This window comes from Delphinapterus leucas, chromosome 4 (genome assembly GCF_059928025.1).
Source record: "Delphinapterus leucas isolate spDelLeu-1000000601 "Yukka" chromosome 4, BTC_Dleu_Yukka2, whole genome shotgun sequence".
NCBI classification, from domain to species: Eukaryota; Metazoa; Chordata; class Mammalia; order Artiodactyla; family Monodontidae; genus Delphinapterus; species Delphinapterus leucas.
Genome location: NC_143132.1, coordinates 137,238,008 through 137,255,707, shown reverse-complemented (window position 1 = coordinate 137,255,707; position 17,700 = coordinate 137,238,008). Strand labels below are relative to the sequence as shown.

The window sequence follows — 17,700 nt, the reverse complement described above, 5'->3', positions numbered from 1 at the left end:
ATGACCGCAGGGCACACTGGTGAGGAGAGGGGGAGTGGGACAGGAAAGGGAAAGCCAGTAAAGACAGTACCGTCATGCAAGTTACCACCGTGGACAACCGAACTCAATTCCACTGGGAACTGTGGAGCCCAGGCGGAAGGCACCATGGCTCAGAGTGATCCCGTGGAAGGTGTAAGAAATCAGGGTTATTTAAACAACAGCTTCTGTCAGTCAGTTTGAGGGCTGTTCCCAAGGGCCATTAATTCTCTGGCACTTCTACCTTACCATGAACATATGCAAAGTAGGCTCTTGGTTAAAAAAAAAAAAACCCTCAGGAGAAGAGAAGCAGATGCTGGCAGTTGGAGTCAGGCCAGGCTGAACTGTGTGGGAAGGGCTGAAGGGAAATTTGGCAAAGCATCCAGAGTGTCTGCTGTACCTGTGTATCCCAGAACCTTGAGCTTGAGAAAAGCTTGTGTGCTCTTAGTTTTTCAGAAAGTGCCATCCCAGGGAGCAGGAGTGAGGAAAAAGGGAAGCAGGTAGAGAAGAGAGCTTCAATAAGTTCAAAGATGAATTTCCAAGCTGGCCTCCATGTGGTAACAAATGCACTAGTTGCTTGATCTCATAAAACTGTCTCTTGAGAGGATGTGTGAACAGCTGCATCCCCAATCTGTCCTAAGAAACGAGGAGAAGATTTTAGCCTCAGCTTCTGCATCTCATTGGTGAAAGGTTTTCCAATGGTGCATGAGCTCCTTAACACTTCCAGGTTCTGTATGTGGGGGCACCAACTGGGCCCGTGACCTCTCACACCTCAAAAGCATGAAGGAAGCCAAGAGTGGGAGGCCGGGGCATCCAGCTTGGACAGGAGGGAAGGCTGCAGGGCATGCCTGGGTGGAGCTGACAGGTCCTTACATAGTCAGTTACCCACATAGCAGCCAGGGCAGAAAAGGTGGTTAAGGGCCTCAGAAATGGTCAAGGCCAAGAGGATCTGAGATGCTGCCTAAGATATGCCTGATGCATTTTTGCTTAATAAATATTTACATACATTCACACAAAAAAACACACACATGTACAAACACCATCACATATAAAAAAGACAACAGTTTTAAAGAGAGTGGTGAAGAGCCAACCAATTTTTATTCCCTCCTATATTCTTTGATATATGTTTAAAATTTTATATAATAAAGGTGCTTTGATTTTACAATGGCTGAAGGCCATGTGGACACTTTTAGAAAAGGAGGTAGAGTAGGAAACATTTCTCAGAGTAAAACAAACTGGTAAAAACAATTATTATTCTGTATTTTACATGATGGGCACAGACAGCATTGTCTTCTTCAATAAAAAGTTGACTCTTTTAAGAAATTGTTTAGATAATCAGCAATAAGTAGTTTTCTGATGTGAGAGGTATCGCCTTATAATAAACTTGCCTTATAATAAAATTAGTTTCCAAATAATTTAGAAATATACTTTCTTTGTATATCTTGCTTCATTTATTTATTCATTCACTGAATTAGCCAGTAGCTGTTATTCACCAAATACTTTCTGAGCCCCTACTCTGTGCAAGGACCTTGCCAGTCACTTGACAAGAAGAATCAGAAAGTATTGTCACCAACTAAGTGTCCATATTGGAATGGATAATATGGGTTATGGCAAAGAAAATTCATACTCACCAAGTACCCAAATGCTTTCTTACCTTTCTTAACCTCAAGTGCATGAAGTTGGGGCCACATGACTAGTTCTGTACTGCTAACTGTAAGCAGAAGTGATGTATGTCACTCCTGGGCTAAGGCAGCTATGAACTGGAACGGTGACCTTAGGGCCACATTTTGCTAGATGGCATAGCTACAAGAGGGACAAGGCCACCATACCTGCATCAGACCTTGCAGGAAAAGGATACCAATCTTTACTGTTCACCACAGCCTGTGTGCAGACCCTTTTCTTGCCTTGGGGTCCACACAAAAAAAAACTGACAATCTTATGGGTTATTGTTATCTAGTAAACATACCAGAGAAACACATCGCCACCAAAACCCAAAGAGGCTCAATGAGTGATGCGCCTTGTTCTGTGTTGTGTCTCTCACTGTAGAAGGCATATCCTGATGTGCCTCAGACACTGGGCACCTAAATATTTTACCAATGTAGCAGTAAATTGCTACTGTGTTTTTCTTCTGCCCCTAATAAGATGTGACTAAAAGGGACACAACACATTTGTGATCTTCTTCCACAAAGTACATAACCCCAGGCTAATCATGAAAAAACACCAGACAAACCCAAAGTGAGGAGTGTTCTACAAAATATCTGACCCAGAGTTTTAAAAAGTGTTACGTATACAAAAAAAAAACCCACAAAGAGAGAAAAGAGAACACTCTTACATTGTTGGTGAGATTGTAAGTTGGTGCAGCCACTATGGAAAACAGTACAGAAGTTCCTCAAAAAGCTAAAAATAGAATTATTGTGAATAGTATACACATGTTCACCAAAAGACATGAATCAAAATATACACAGCAACAACACTGATAATCATCCAAAACTTAGAAACAACCCTGATGTTCATCTGCAGAAGCATGGAAACATAAATTGTAATATAGTCGATGAAAATACTCAATTCAGCTATGAAAATGAATAAACTACAACTACACACATAACATATATGACTCACACAAAAAATTTTGAGTGAAAAAAGCTAGGTACAAAAGAGCACAGACTGTATGATTCCAAATATATATTGTTCAAAAACGAACAGAACTACTCTATGCTGTTAGAAGTCAAGACGGTAATTATTCTTGGGAGACATATTGATTTTAAAGGAGGAAGAAGGGATCTTCTGAGGTGCTAGTTGTCTCAGCCATCCCATGATCACCCGCTAGATTGGGGATTCACTGGAAGGTCTAACATGACCCAATGTAGTTTTAGTCATGGCTAAGATTTATTACTGCAAAGGATACAGGGCAGAAATAACAGAAAAAAGATATATACAGGCAAAGGTTAGAGAGGTCAAAAGCAGGCTTTCTTGTCCTCCCTATGCAGGGAATGCATCCTCTTCTCCAACTGGGAAGTACAAGAATATGTGTGAGATGAGCATGCTCAGGAAAGCTGGCTTGAATCTTGGGGTCCAAAGTTCCTAAATGGAATTGGTCACTTCCTAGCCATGGGTGTGAACCCCAAACCAGGCCCTGGGTACACATCATGAAACTTGATGTTTACTTTAACATGCTTGCTCACCTTGACTCACTACTTTGGGCATATAGACTATCTTTACCCAGCCACTATGTAAACATTCCAGTAGTTTAGTTCTCAGAGTTGACCAAGGGTCATTACGATGGCTATAGATTTAAACAAGAACTGAGTAAAACATATTTGCTTCATCAACTCCCTCTGCTCATTAGTAATGTTATCATTCTTGCTCTGGGGACTGATTAGATGGGTAGGTTTTGTTTGTGCCAATGTATGCATATTATATATACTTCAAACATTTAAAAAAATTAGTCAGGTAGAAATCCAGACCCATTAATTAGAGCCCTAGATTCTTGTAAGTCTACTGAAACCCTGGAAAGTTATCAAAATAACATTAGGAAACCATTAGGGAATATAAAAAGCAGGGGTAACTCTAAATCTAAGTAGATGTCAAGAGAACAAGAAAGGGAATTAAATTCATGATGATGAGTTTCAGAGTATGTTAAGTAGGCAGGTAACAGTGAATTTTCTAAAAAAATATTTGTATTTGGATGTTTTGGCTATTCTTTAATGTGTCTGAAGTGATCAAAAACCAAATTATGAACAAATTTGTAACTCAGATATAATTTTATGGGAATTTAATTGATTGTACAATCTGTTAAAAGTTACCAAAAACAGGTTTTCAAAAGTTTATCTCTTATGTTTTTAATTTTTAAATTGAGCATTAAAACATATGTGCAGTTAAAAAAAAAAAAAAAGAGTTACCTATGATCCAGCAATCTCACTCCTGAGCGTATATCCAGACAAAACTCTAACTCAAAAAGGTACATGCACCCCTCTGTTCACAGCAGCACTATTCACAATAGCCAAGACATGGAAACAACCTAAATATCCATCGACAGATGAATGGATAAAGAAGATGTAGTACATATATATAAGGGAATAGAAAGAACAAAATAATGCAGCAACATGGCAGGAACTAGACATAAGTGAAGTAAGCCAAAGACAAATATCATATGATATCACTTATATGTGGAATCTAAAATATGACACAAATGAACTTATCTACAAAACAGAAACAGATTTACAGACATAGAGAACAGACTTGTGGTTGCCAAGGGGGGAAAGGGTTAGGAGAATGATGCACTGGGAGTTTGGGGTTAGCAAATGCAAACTATTATATAAAATAGATATATAGAATAGATATATATATAGAGAGAGAGAGAGAATGGATAAACAACAAGGTCCTACTGTATAGCACAGGGAACTATATTCAATATCCTGAGATAAACCATAAGAGAAAAGAATATGAAAAAGAATTATACATATATGTATAACTGAATCACTTTGATATACATCAAAAATTAACACAACATTGTAAATCAACTGCATTTCAAGTTTTAAAAACCCACAAGGAAAGGCTGAGCAACTGTTAGAAGGTGATGGACACTAAGAAGACATTACGACTAAATGCAACACGGTGCCCTGTATTGAATCCCGGAACAGAAAAAAAGGCACTGGTGGAAAAACTGGTGAAATCTGAATGAAGTCTTTGGTTTGGTTAATAGTGCTGCACTGGTGTTTCATAGTTTTGAGAAATATGCCACAGTTATGTAAGCTTGTCAACATTAGGGGAAGCTGAGTGAAAGTTATAGGGGACCTCTCTGTACTATCATCATTAAAACTCTTCTGTAACTCTAAAATTGCTAAAAGATAAAAAGTTTGTACAAAGGAAGCTGGAAATTTCTGGCTGATAAGACCTGAATATACAGGACCAGAGAAATAAAGGTACATATGAGAAAGGGCATGTGTGTGTGTATTTTTGTCTATTGGTGTGTCTGTGTGTGGATCTGTGTGTGTGTGTGATTGGGGGACATCTGGTATGGGGGTGTCTTTGGGTGTCTCTGGGTGTGTGGCTGTGTTTGTGTGTGTCTAGTGCAGGCAGGGTGGGTTTACATGAGCACATAGTTCTACTGTGAGGGAATTAATAAGCCAAGGCGCCTCCATGAACCTGAGAGTGAGTGCCTCCTTAAATTTTGAGCCCTAGGCACCTTGCTTAACTCACCCTAGATCCAGTCTTTTAAAGAAGCTGCCAGGAAGAACAAAAGAAAAAAAAAAGGGGACACCTGGATTTGAACCAGGGACTTCTTGATCTGCAGTCAAATGCTCTACCACGGAGCTATACCCCCTGATGCTATTAATGCCCCCTATAAGCCCTTATTCCACTTGTATGAGTTTCATCATACTTCATAAATATCTGTGTGGTTGAGATTCCTGCTAGATTTAATTTCATGCCTGATTCCCTTCTAGCCACGTCACCTCCTACTTTTCCCAGAGCATGTATGTTCATTCTCTTCTCAGAACTTAAAGCTCAGTGCTCTATTCTCAGTCTAACCCTCCAGTGATTAAAATACACCACCAACTGCCCATAAATCTCCAGACACATCAGTGAATGTTGTAAATATCATGGGCTGCCATTAAGTATTGGACATGGAGGGGGTCTTAACTGGGAATTCACAACTGGACTACAGAGGTTTATGTACAACTCTGAATTACAGGCAAATATTGTATGTGTGCATGGATTGTATATTGTACATGATTTCATCAGATTTTCAAGGGGATCTCATCCAGGTGAACAGTCTCATTTACAGCTGGAAAAAAAAAAACAGTTAAGAAGTCCAAAATTCACCTTTGAACACCACTGACTCCTAGTTCCTTGAGTTCCAGTCTGAGAACTTTCAATCTGTGTATCTCCAAGATTGAGAAGAAAGGTCAAGGAAATCTCTGTCACTGCAGTAAGTTCTCCCTGATGAAGCCTGGCAGCTGCTGTGAAGCTAAGGAGCCCACAGCTCCCAGAGCTCCAGGTCACAGCTCTCTGAGGGCTGTAGACGACCCTTCCCAGCCGCTCCACTCTGAGGTTCTACAGAAACTTCAGTTGCAAACCCAGTGTGCCCCAAACTACATTTGCTGCCTTCCTGCTCAAACCTGCATCTACTCTTATTTTGCTTTGTGGTAATAATAATAGTCTATATTTACTAAACATTTGCTATGTGCCAGGCTCAGTACTAAAAGTTCTAGCCATAACTTCCTGCTGAATCATCACCAAAAACTCCCACAGGACAGGTATTATTGTTAGTATACTGATTTTGCAAGTAAGGAAACTGAGGCACAGAGTGGCCATGCAGCTGGGAGGTGGTGGGGCCAGGATTTCACTGTGGGCTCAGAGCTGGGTGCCAGGTCTGCCTATGTAACCATCTGATCAACCTCCTCCCTGTCTTGGTTGGTGACACCACTGTGTACTGTCATTTGGCCAAAGCATGTAACATAACTCAGCTTCTTCCAACCTCTCCTCCCAGTGCAAGTTAATCACTGGGTACTGCTGATTTTAGCTTTGACATCACTTAATCCCACTCCCACTCTGGCACCACAGTGCCACCACCTCCTAAATGGCCTCCCAGCCTCCACCCCTGAAATCCATCTCCTACTGCTTCCACAGCAGTCATTTTAAAACCAAGTGCATCTAGGCCACTCCTCTTAAAGGCCTTCATGATAAACTGCAAGACTCTCAGCACAAGAGTTCTTACATTTTGATCCCTGTCTGCCTCCTCAGCTTCAGCCTCCTCCGCTGACACTCCCCATAGCACATTTTGTGCTCCAGCTGCCTCCAACTGCATCCATCTGGCTCCAGCCTCTACCCATGCAGTTTTCTCTGCCTGGGACCCAACCCTCACTCACCGCACCCCTGCCTCTCCTCCACCCTCCCTCTGGTACGATGCTGTTCTTCTATGAGACCCTGACTTGCCATCAGCTCCTCTTGGAAGCCTCCTGTAACCTCCCTCCTCTGGACAGAGGTAATAGCTGCCTCCTCTGCATTCCTGAAGCTGGCCCAGCTCGGTCCAGCTCACAGCTGTCTGACTTCTTATTTTACAGGCCTGCTTCCTGGCTGAGAGTACACTGAGTCCAGGGGCTGTGTCTTATTCACTTCTGGGTTCACACTTTGCACAATTCTGGCATGTAGTAGGGGCTCAGTGTATGTCATTCAAGCTGATTTTAAAATGCAGCAGTGCCTAAGCTGCAGGCAGGAGTTAAACCTAGACTAAGGCCTGACCTCTGGCCCCAGCCTGGGTCCGGAATGCAGGCACCCAAGGTGGGGTGCTCGCTGCAGGCAATGAACTGGGGATGGAAAGGTAATAGAAATTCCTCAAGCTTTAGATCAGGAAAGGAGTGCAGTTCCCTAAACTTTAGGCCAGTTCATGTTTATCCAGTGTTCTGTGAACAAGGACTCTATTCCCTGACTGCCCCCAGGACACTGTAAAGTGTGGGCACCATCACTAAGTTACTGGGTTTGCCCTGCAGCCAAATGTTCTAAAACTCTATGGACCATTCTAGCACCTTGGGAGCATTGCTAAGTGGAATTTTGTGACAAAGCTTTTAACAGAAGGAGAACAGAATGAGTAGTATAATGAAGTCATTGAGAACCATGCTCTGAGTTCAAATCCTGGACCTGAGCTTTGTAGCATCTCCAAATCTCAGACTCCTCATGCAAAATGGAGATAATGTGTCTTGTAAAATTTTGATGAGAAATGAAGGAGGTAATTAACGTAAAGAACATAGTCTGCCACCTGGCATATACAAAAGGGAAATTAGTGATTATTCAAAGAGCCATGAGCCACAGAAGATAAAAGTCAAAATCAATACGTATTTTTCTAAGGCATGAAGAATATGCAGGGGGCACCTGGATTTGAACCAGGGACCTCTTGATCTGCAGTCAAATGCTCTACCCCTGAGCTATACCCCCACTGACATGGACTTGTTTTCATAATCTCTCTCTCTCTCAACGTTATGATTCTAAACACCAGTAACTCAGGGGAACTATAATTAGAGAGAATGCTGCCTGGAAGAAGTCTGGGCATATCAAGTCTTAGAATTTCATTATGAAAAAAGACCTGACTCCTGAGAATTAAGTTCTCTGAGCCTAGAAACTTAGACTTTCCATACCCAAAGCCTCTGCTGTCTGCCATATCTCATACAAAGTGAACCTTGGTTCCAGATAAAAATCCTCAGGTTTTCCACAAATAGCATCATCAGTATAATGTGATGATTGGATTCCTGTCATGTTTCCTTAGCCACGGCTCCCAGCAACTGAGATCCTCATTGCTCTTCTGACTTCACAGAACTGAGCTCATAACTGGCAGTCAATAGACATTTATTACATTAAACTGATTCTGGAAAAATTTTGTATAAATAATGATTTGTGTGAGATAGCTTTTCCAAGACATAACTGTAAGATGATTTTACACAAAGTCAGATGGTCAAGGAGATACACTCTTATGAAACATAACTTGCCTGAAACTGCCAACTCCAAAAGGTCATTTGATGAAGACAAATAAGGCTACAAACAAGAGCCTCTTAACTGATTAAATTACCTATCCTATTCCTACCACCAAAGATTCCTTTTCACTTCCAAACACAACCACTGTTGGAGCACCCTGTATCTCTGAGCATCATAAACATCTCTCCTCTCTCTGATGAACTCTTCAGGTGCTTCTCATGGAAACTTACTTGCTTAAACCTGTAAGGAAGGCTCTCTTCTACCAATTTCCTAACAACAAGCATTATTGAGATCTTTTCAAAGGATCCTAGTGTGTCATGGTGGTGGTTGGTTGGGACCCCAGGAGAGGGGAGAGTCTCAATTACATTCATTTTCTCCCCTACGTCAGGCTGGAATTGAGAGCTAAGAAAAGAATCACATGCATTCTTTGCTCATTGTTCTTTTCTCACCCTGGACATTAGTGGGAGTAGAGATTTTAGCAGTAACAGATGTCCTGTGTGCTTCATATTGAAAAACCCCAGTGTTGGAAGGGATTTAGAGATCATTTATTCCAACCACTTCCTTTGCAGACTAAGAAACAGATGGAGTGAAAATGAAGAGCTCTGCTTAAAGTCAGACATAACAGTAACAAGAGCAGAACCAAGGGTCCATTCCACTGCCAACTCCTTAGAGGCTCTTTGGAAGCCCCCAGCGCCTGGAATGATGCAGGTGCTCAATAAATGTTTGTGGGATAAATACCAAACTGTAGTTATATAGATAGACCAAATGTCCTGGTTTGCTGGGAATTCTTCTGGTTTTAGCACTGAATGCCCTGCGTCTCAGGAAATCTCTCAGAAAAGCAGGCTGTGGTTGTTTGGTCACCATAGATATGACCTTATTTTTTCTCATTCATAGTATTTCCAAAACCTAATCATTCACTTTCCACTTTCTCATTTTTTTTAACCATTTTGTGTACATCCTATACTACTATTTACTTAATATTTGTCTTTAAATCAACTTAACGTTTTTTATTTACCCTCATCCTAAGCAAAAATATCCCTGAAATCATGCCGATTATATTTCTTTGTACTGCACATCAAAACAAATACAGAGCTTTGGGTATTTGTTAAAATTGCATTTAGCATATGTTACACTTACAACTTGCCATGCACCTTTCTAAGTGTTTTACAAATACTGATTCATTTAATCCTTAAGACAACTCAATGAGAGAGGAACAATTATCATCTTTACTTTATGATGAGGAAACTGAGGCACAGAGAGGTTAAATAACTTGTTTAAGGTCACACAGCTGTTAAATTTGTCCACGGTCCCCAAAGACATCTTGGAAACACTCAGTGATAACCACAGTGTGATAATTAATTTTATGTGTCCATCTGAATGAGCCACAAGGTGCCCAGACATTTGACGTCATTATTCAGGATGTGTCTATGTGGGTGTTTCTGGATGAGATCAACATGTGAATTGGTAAAGGAGTAAAGCAGATGGATCCTCTCTTTTTAGGTGGGCCTCTTCCAATCCACTGAAGAACTAAATAGAAAGATCAAGTAAATGAAAAAGACTGCAAATAACAAGGGTTAGAAATGATGTGGAGAAAAGGGAACTATTATGCACTGTTGGTGGTGATGTAAATTTGTGGAAGAGTATGCAGGTTCCTCAAAAAACTAAAAATAGAACTACCATATGATCCTGCAATCCCACTTCTGGGCATATATCTGGACAAAACTATAATTCAAAAAGATACATGAACCCCTATGTTCATAGCAGCACTATTCACAATAGCCAAGACATGGAACCAACCTAAGTGTCAATCAACAGATGAATGGATAAAGAAGACGTGATATATACACACACACACGTGTGTGTGTGCAATGGAATACTACTCAGCCATAAAAAAGAATGAAATTATGCCATTTGTAATAGCATGGATAGACCTGGAAGGTATTATGCTAGGTAAAATAAGTCAGATAAAGACACAAGCTATATGTTATCACTTATAAGTGGAATCTAAAAAGGAAAACAAATGAAGGAATATAACAAAACAGAAACAGACTCAGATGCAGAGAACAAACTAGTGGTTACCAGTGGGGAGAGGGAAGGGGGAGGGGCAAGAGAGGGGAAGAGGTTAAAGAGGCACAAACTACTACTACTAAATAAGCTACAAAGGTATAATGTACAGCATAATGTACAGCTACAGAGGTATAATGTACAGCACAATATAGCTAATATTTTATAATAACTTTAAATGGAATATAATCTATAAAAATTTTGAATCACTATGTTGTACACCAGAAAAAAATGTAACATTGTAAATCAACTATACTTCAATAATAATAAATAACAAAGAACAAGAGGGACCTCCTCCTGCCTGACTACTTTGAGCTGAGACATCAGTCTTTTCCTGCCTTTAGAATCAAACTGAAACATCAGCTCATCTGGATCTCCAGCTTGCTGACTACAGACCTTGGGACTTTTCAGCCTCCATAATCATGTGAGTCAATTACTTATCACAGGTATTTTTATATATATTTTATTGCTTCTTTTTCTCAGGAGACACCTAATACACAGGACATGTTCTGGGAAGAATTGTTGGGCCTGTACTGGCCTTGAGGCTCCTGTTCATATTGTTGAGATTTCATATACTTCATGAGGCCCAGAACAGCACCTGCCACAAGATGGGGGTCCAGTAACAATGGTTAAGCTGACCTGTTGTTGTATTCCTAACTCCCTGCTCCCTTCACACACATGTGAATTTGCTCTCATTGTCAAAACATAAACAAAAGTAAAAGTTCATATGTTTTTAAACTATAAGTTACAGGAGCCAAATAATCTGGCTTGAGTTCCAAAGATTTACGTTGCAAGAAAAAAAGTTCTAGACATCCGTTGCACAACAATATGATTATACTTAACACTAATGAACTGTACACTTAAAAATGATTACCATGATAAATATAATGTTATGTATTTTTTACCAAAAAAAAATCTATGCTCTAATATTAGAAAGAACTTGAGTAATAAAGCACCCCACCTCAAAAAACCAAATATATGCACACTGCAGAAATGGCAGGAACACGTAAGCACTTGTCTCACTGGATGGCTCCTAAAGTCTGTTTGTGAACAGACTTTGACTGATTCACAGACCAAGACAAACTCTTCCTCAAAATTTATAGCAAATCCAATGCCTCTCACTGTTCCCAACAGGGCACAGCACAACGTGACGTTCTTCATTCTCTAGATGGTCACTGTGTCATTGATTTTAGCCCCTTTTTGTTGTACTCACTTAACAACAAAGCAAAATAAAGCTAATATTATCCTCTATTTTTTTGCTCTTGGAGATGCAGCCTCTGGATTGAGTCCCGTGTGCAAACCTGCAAATACATCTGTCCTGTGTCCAGGTTTTCTCTTCTGTTGGCATGTGGTCCAGGAAAGACTTGCAAGTTCTGTTAAGCCTGCAGACAGATAAGAAAGTTGGGGAGTGTACATGTTAGTTTTATTAAAGGGAAGGGAGAACGAACGTCTCAATCAAAGGGCAGCCAGATGAATTGTCAAGGGGAAGATGGGCCAAAAGGTATGTTTATATCTCAAGATGTAATAAGGAAGAACAAATCTGACTTGATATTAGATGTGTTTCTTTTACTTTAACCTTGGTATTACTTTTGCTTCAAGTTAAGAATGTTGCCTATATCCTGAAATATACAGGATAGCCCATTCTCAAGGCTCTGACATTTAAGGGTATAACACTTTTCTACTCATATAGAGGTAAAAAGTTACAGAATAGAGAATAACATTTGTCTTATGGGAGATTTACAGGAACATGGTGATCTGACCTACGTAGACAGCTGCAAAAACAAAGGATTCCTACACCAAAAGTTTGCAACAACCAACCACATCCCTCCCTCACCTTGCCTTTTGAAATGCTTTGCTGTCTACAACTAACAAATGCTGGAGAGCATGTGGAAAAAAGGGAATCCTCCTACTCTGTTGGTGAGAATGTAAGTTGGTGCAGCCACTATGGAAAACAGGATGGAGGTTCCTCAAAAAAATAAAAATAGAATTACCATATGATCCAGCAATCCCACTCCTGGGCGTATATCCAGATGCAATGAAATTATAACACTACCTAACACCATACACAAAATAAATTCAAAATGGATTAAATACCTAAATGTAAGACTGGACACTATAAAACTCTTAGAGGAAAACATAGGAAAAATGCTCTTTGGCATAAACCACAGCAAGATTTTTTTGACCCACCTCCTAGAGTAATGAAAATAAAAATAAACAAATGGGACCTAATTAAACTTACAAGCTTTTGCACAGCAAAGGAAACCATAAACAAATGTAAAAGACAACCCTCAGAATGGGAGAAAATATTTGCAAATGAAACAACAAAGAGTTAATCTGCAAAATATACAAACAGCTCATGGAGCTCAATAACAAAAAAGCAAACAAGCCAATCAAAAATGGGCAGAAGACCTAAATAGACATTTCTCCAAAGAGGACATACAAATGGCCAAGGGGCACATGAAAGGATGCTCAACATCACTAATTATTAGAGAAATGCAAATCAAAACTACAATGAGGTATCACCTCACACTGGTAAGAATAGCCATCATCAAAAAATTTACAAACAATAAATGCTGGAGAGGATGTGGAGAAAAGGGAACCCTCTTACGCTGTTGGTGGGAATGTAAATTGATACAGCCACTGTGGAGAACAGTATGGAGGTTCCTTAAAAACTAAAAATAGAGCTACCATATGACCCAGCAATCCCACTACTGGGCATATACCCAGAGAAAGCCATAATTCAAAAGGACACATGTACCCCTATGTTCATTGCAGCACTATTTACAATAGCCAGGACATGGAAACAACCTAAATGTCCAATGACAGATGAATGGACAAACAAGATGAGGTACATATATACAATGTAATGTAACTCAGCCATAAAAAGGAACGAAATTTGGTCATTTGTAGAGATGTGGATGGACCTAGTGTCTGTCATACACAGTGAAGTAAGCCAGAAGAACATCATATATTAACACATATATGTGGAATCTAGAAAAATGGTACAGACAAACCTATTAACAGGACAGGAATAGAGAGGTAGCTATAGAAAATGAACATGTGGACACAGAGGGGGAAGGAGAGGGTGGGACAAATTGGGAGATTAGGATTGACATATATATACTACTTGCATAAAATAGATGGCTAGCTGGAACATGCTATAAAACACAGGAAGCTCAGCTCGGTGCTCTGTGATGACCTAGATGGGTGGGATGGGGGATAGGGTGGGAGGGAGGTCCAAGAGGGTGGGGATGTAGGTATACATATAGCTGATTCACTTCATTGTACAGCAGAAACTAACACAACATTGTAAAGCAATTATACTCCAATAAAAAAAAGATACATGTACCCCTATGTTCACAGTAATAGTATTCACAATAGCCAAGACATGGAAACAACCTAAATGTCCATTGACAGATGAATGGATAAAGAAGATGTGGTACAAATATACAATGGGATACTACTCAGCCATAAAAAGGAATGAAATAATGCCATTTGCAGCAACATGAATGCAACTAGAGATTATCACACTAAGTGAAGTCAGAAAGAGAAAGACAAATACCATATGATATCACTTATATGTCGAATCTGAATTAGGACACAAATGAACATATCTATGAAACAGAAAAAGAATCACGGACATAGATGGTGGTTGCCAAGAGGGAGGGCATTGCGAGAGGCATGGAGTGGGAGGTTGGTGTTAGCAGATGTAAGCTTTTATATATAGAATCGATACACAACAAGGTCCTATGTTATAGCACAGGGAACTATATTCAATATCTTAAGATAAACCAAAATGGGAGAGAATATTTTTTAAAATGTATAACTGAATGACTTAGCTTTACAGCAGTAATTAACACAACATTGTAAACAAATTATACTTCAATAAAAAAAAGTGTTTTGTTGAAGCCCTTCAGGGAGTTTGGGGTTTGGCGGGCACAAGCCACCTGTTCTCCTTGCATGGCCCTGCAATAAACATTTCTCTGCTCCAAACCCCAATGTTTCGGTCTGTTTGGCCTCATTGTGCATTGGGCACATGAACTTGCATTCCATAACAAAGAAATTTCAAGGGAAAACCATCTGCTTTATGTTGCCCCAAGGTCATGATGACTGCTGTTTTTTACTCTCAAACTCACTCTGTCTTTCTCTTTGTCTCTCTTCTCTTTCCTCTGTCTCTCAAATTAATCAAAGTTCTCCCAGGTTCATTTTATTCTCTAAATGAAACAAAAACTCTTTTACAAAGTACATTCAAGCTAATCTGACTGCACTGTTCTAGTTTAGAAGTTATAATTTCAGGTAAAGATGTGCCTCATTTATGGAAAAGTTTGCTCCTTAAAAGTTACTGTGTAACGCCCTCATCAGTGTGCCCTTCCATGAATGCCTCTGCTAATTTGCTTCATGAAATATTGTCCTTCCTGACATACACAACTCCTTTCTAAGCTTTCCTAAAAATCTCCAAAAAAACAGCTAACCCGCCAACTCCTTGGCTAGCACACTGAATATATGGTTATTGGGAGGATAAAGAGGATAATTTAATTCATAGATGTGGTGGTGGGTATGAAGTGTCTTTAGCTAAAATGGAACAACATTTCCCACAATTCCCTTCCCTGCATGGTTCTGGGTTAAGGCTGCACCCACAGGAAAGTGTGCAGGAGACATGAGTGTAGAAGTGATGTGTTTCAGGGAAAGTGCGGCTGCAGTCCATTCACACTCACCAGTCTCATGGCCCACCTTGGCTTTGGGCAGCCTCAGGCTCACAGCTCTGTCCACTTCCCACTGGACCTCCTCCTTAGCTCTCTGAATCCTGGGCCAGGTTCATGAGCAGCGTTGGAGTGAAGTGTGCCAGCAGGTCACGCACATTGTTGAGGTTGGAAGTTTGGAGGCATTGAGAGACTGTTGTGGGTTCCAGTTTGTCTTTGTGGTTCTACTTTGTCCTGTCTTGCCCCTGCTTCACATTCATCTTCCCTTCTGGACTGCTGACCTAAGTGTCCTCAGACCCAGCACAGACACAGGGTAGCAAACTCACATACACTACTCAACCAGCTCCCACAATTGCATGACGTCTCATCCCTGTAATAAATCCTTTATAACGCTTACATGGTCCTACTTTTCTGCTTGAATCCTAACTAGTTACTGGAAGAGGTAAGCCAGCAAACATGTGGAGGCTGAAATTCTTTGAACTGCTCAAATCCTGCTTTGTAAAGCCCTTCACCTCAATGGAGGGTAGTGGCATCCAGACTCAATCTCTCATTTTCTCTGGAGCCTCCCTGAGAAATCTCATTTTCTCTGGAGCCTCCCTGGAGCCTCCCTCCAGAGCCTTTCTCTGGAGTCGGCCGGAAGAACGACTTTTGGCTTCATTGGCATCTCTGTCTACAATCTCACCCTTATCTCTCTCTCTGTCTATTCTGCTTCCTCACCACCCCCTGGTACTCACCACTGTCCAGCCATGCTGGTTCATGTCTCTTTAGAGTCCCTTTATATCTGAAATAAGACCAATGTATATCGAATCACAATTCCTTACTTCAAATATTTATAGTTTTTTATTTCTCACTAAGCTTTATTTAGCAATAACTCTGAAAACTTAAGACCTGAGAATCTCTCCTCTATGGTATAAGCAGAATATGGGGCTAGCAGTCAGCCAGAGCTCTGTTCATTCCATCTGACCTTTGAGCAAACCCCTGAATCTCTTTAAATCTTCCAACCTTCATCTGCAGAAAAAAAGAACTGGAATTAATGACCTCTCAAGACCCCTCCAACTTCAAACATTCCATTCAAAATAAACTTCTAAATAATGCTCTAAATACACTAAGAGAAGCTTCATCTTTAAAGAAGCTGGAAGTAAATATTTCCAGAAGCAAACACTTAGACTTTTGTACACTGTCAAAGATATGTCGAACACATAAAGCTGCATGAAAGCTTTTTGTGGAATGAAGCTCAGAGCAAATTGAATACCAATTACTGTTACTAAAGTAACTCTCATTTTTAGCATACTATTTACACAGTTTTTGATCATTTATTTTTATGTTGATAGTCTTGCTTTTTTCTTAACGTATACTGCCTCAATCCCATTTGAAAGTACATGATATATAAACTGTAAGGAGATAATTAAAATGTCCTAGTAGCTCTGAATAAAAACTAATTCAGGTTAAATTACTGTGCCACCTGGAAATAGCACGTTAGTACATTATTTTAATATTGCTGTGAAGAATACAGCTCTCAAATGGCTCTGATTGATTTCTAGGAAGTGAATTAAGCTTGGGGAAAAAAACAAGCATGAAGTTTTTGCTGATTTGACCAACTTCACAGGGAGTGAAATAGCTTCACTCTTTGTATATAATAAAATTCCCTCATCTATCTGGATCCTCCACTCTACCTCACTTTGTGTGAGGGATATTGGACACTAATTTCTGTCTGGTCCCCTCAACAAGGATCAGGGCCGTATGTCACATTTTATCACCAGTCTCTATGCCCAGGAACGGCCAGATCCCGGTTCCAAAACCAAACCCAGGGGTCAAAGCTCTGCTCCCTATGGACAGGTAGCCCAGGTGTTGGCTGCCTCCCTTCCCCAAACTCCTTGCATTACCTGTGAGTCTATTTCTTGTGGACACAGAAGAGTATCTCTGAGGATAAAACTAAGATCCTGAAAAACAAACAAACAAACAAACAAAAACCTAAGATCCTGGAGAGCAGAGTCAAGAGCCACGGAATTAATATTCCCAGATAGTAGCACTGAGCCCTAATAAGAAACTAGTCACATGTGCCTTGATGGATTTCAGAATTGCAAAGGCTCAGTGGCTGCTGTGTGCATCCTGTTTTCCATCTTTTTTAATGGGACTGTCTGTTGCAGTTACCCCATGCCTGTCCCACCACAGTGGGACAGATAATCTCTTCTGTTCACAGGTCTTCAGATTGAGAAAAATGGTACCCAAGGACCTGGATTTGAGGAAACCAGGGAGCCTCATTTGCACCTAGACATTGAGGCTGAACCTGATTTCATAATGGAGTGAGACTTTTGTAGGGGCTGGCAAGGATTAAATGTTTTTTGCATATGGGAGGAATGCAAACAATTGTGGTCAGAGGGTAGATTTTGTTTCAAAACATGACCTCAAATTTCTTTATCACTTCTCCCATTGAAAAGTGGTGTCTATGTCCCCT

The 17,700-nt window shown here is 40.2% G+C and overlaps 2 non-coding genes across 2 annotated transcripts; both read right to left on the bottom strand.

The window, feature by feature from the left end:
• Positions 1 to 5,266: 5,266 nt before the first annotated feature.
• Positions 5,267 to 5,338, bottom strand: TRNAC-GCA (transfer RNA cysteine (anticodon GCA)). The gene has a single exon. It is a non-coding gene; the product is annotated as a tRNA-Cys (tRNA).
• A 2,537-nt stretch (positions 5,339 to 7,875) lies between these two features.
• On the bottom strand, positions 7,876 to 7,947 carry TRNAC-GCA (transfer RNA cysteine (anticodon GCA)). Its single transcript has one exon. It is a non-coding gene; the product is annotated as a tRNA-Cys (tRNA).
• Positions 7,948 to 17,700: the final 9,753 nt, after the last annotated feature.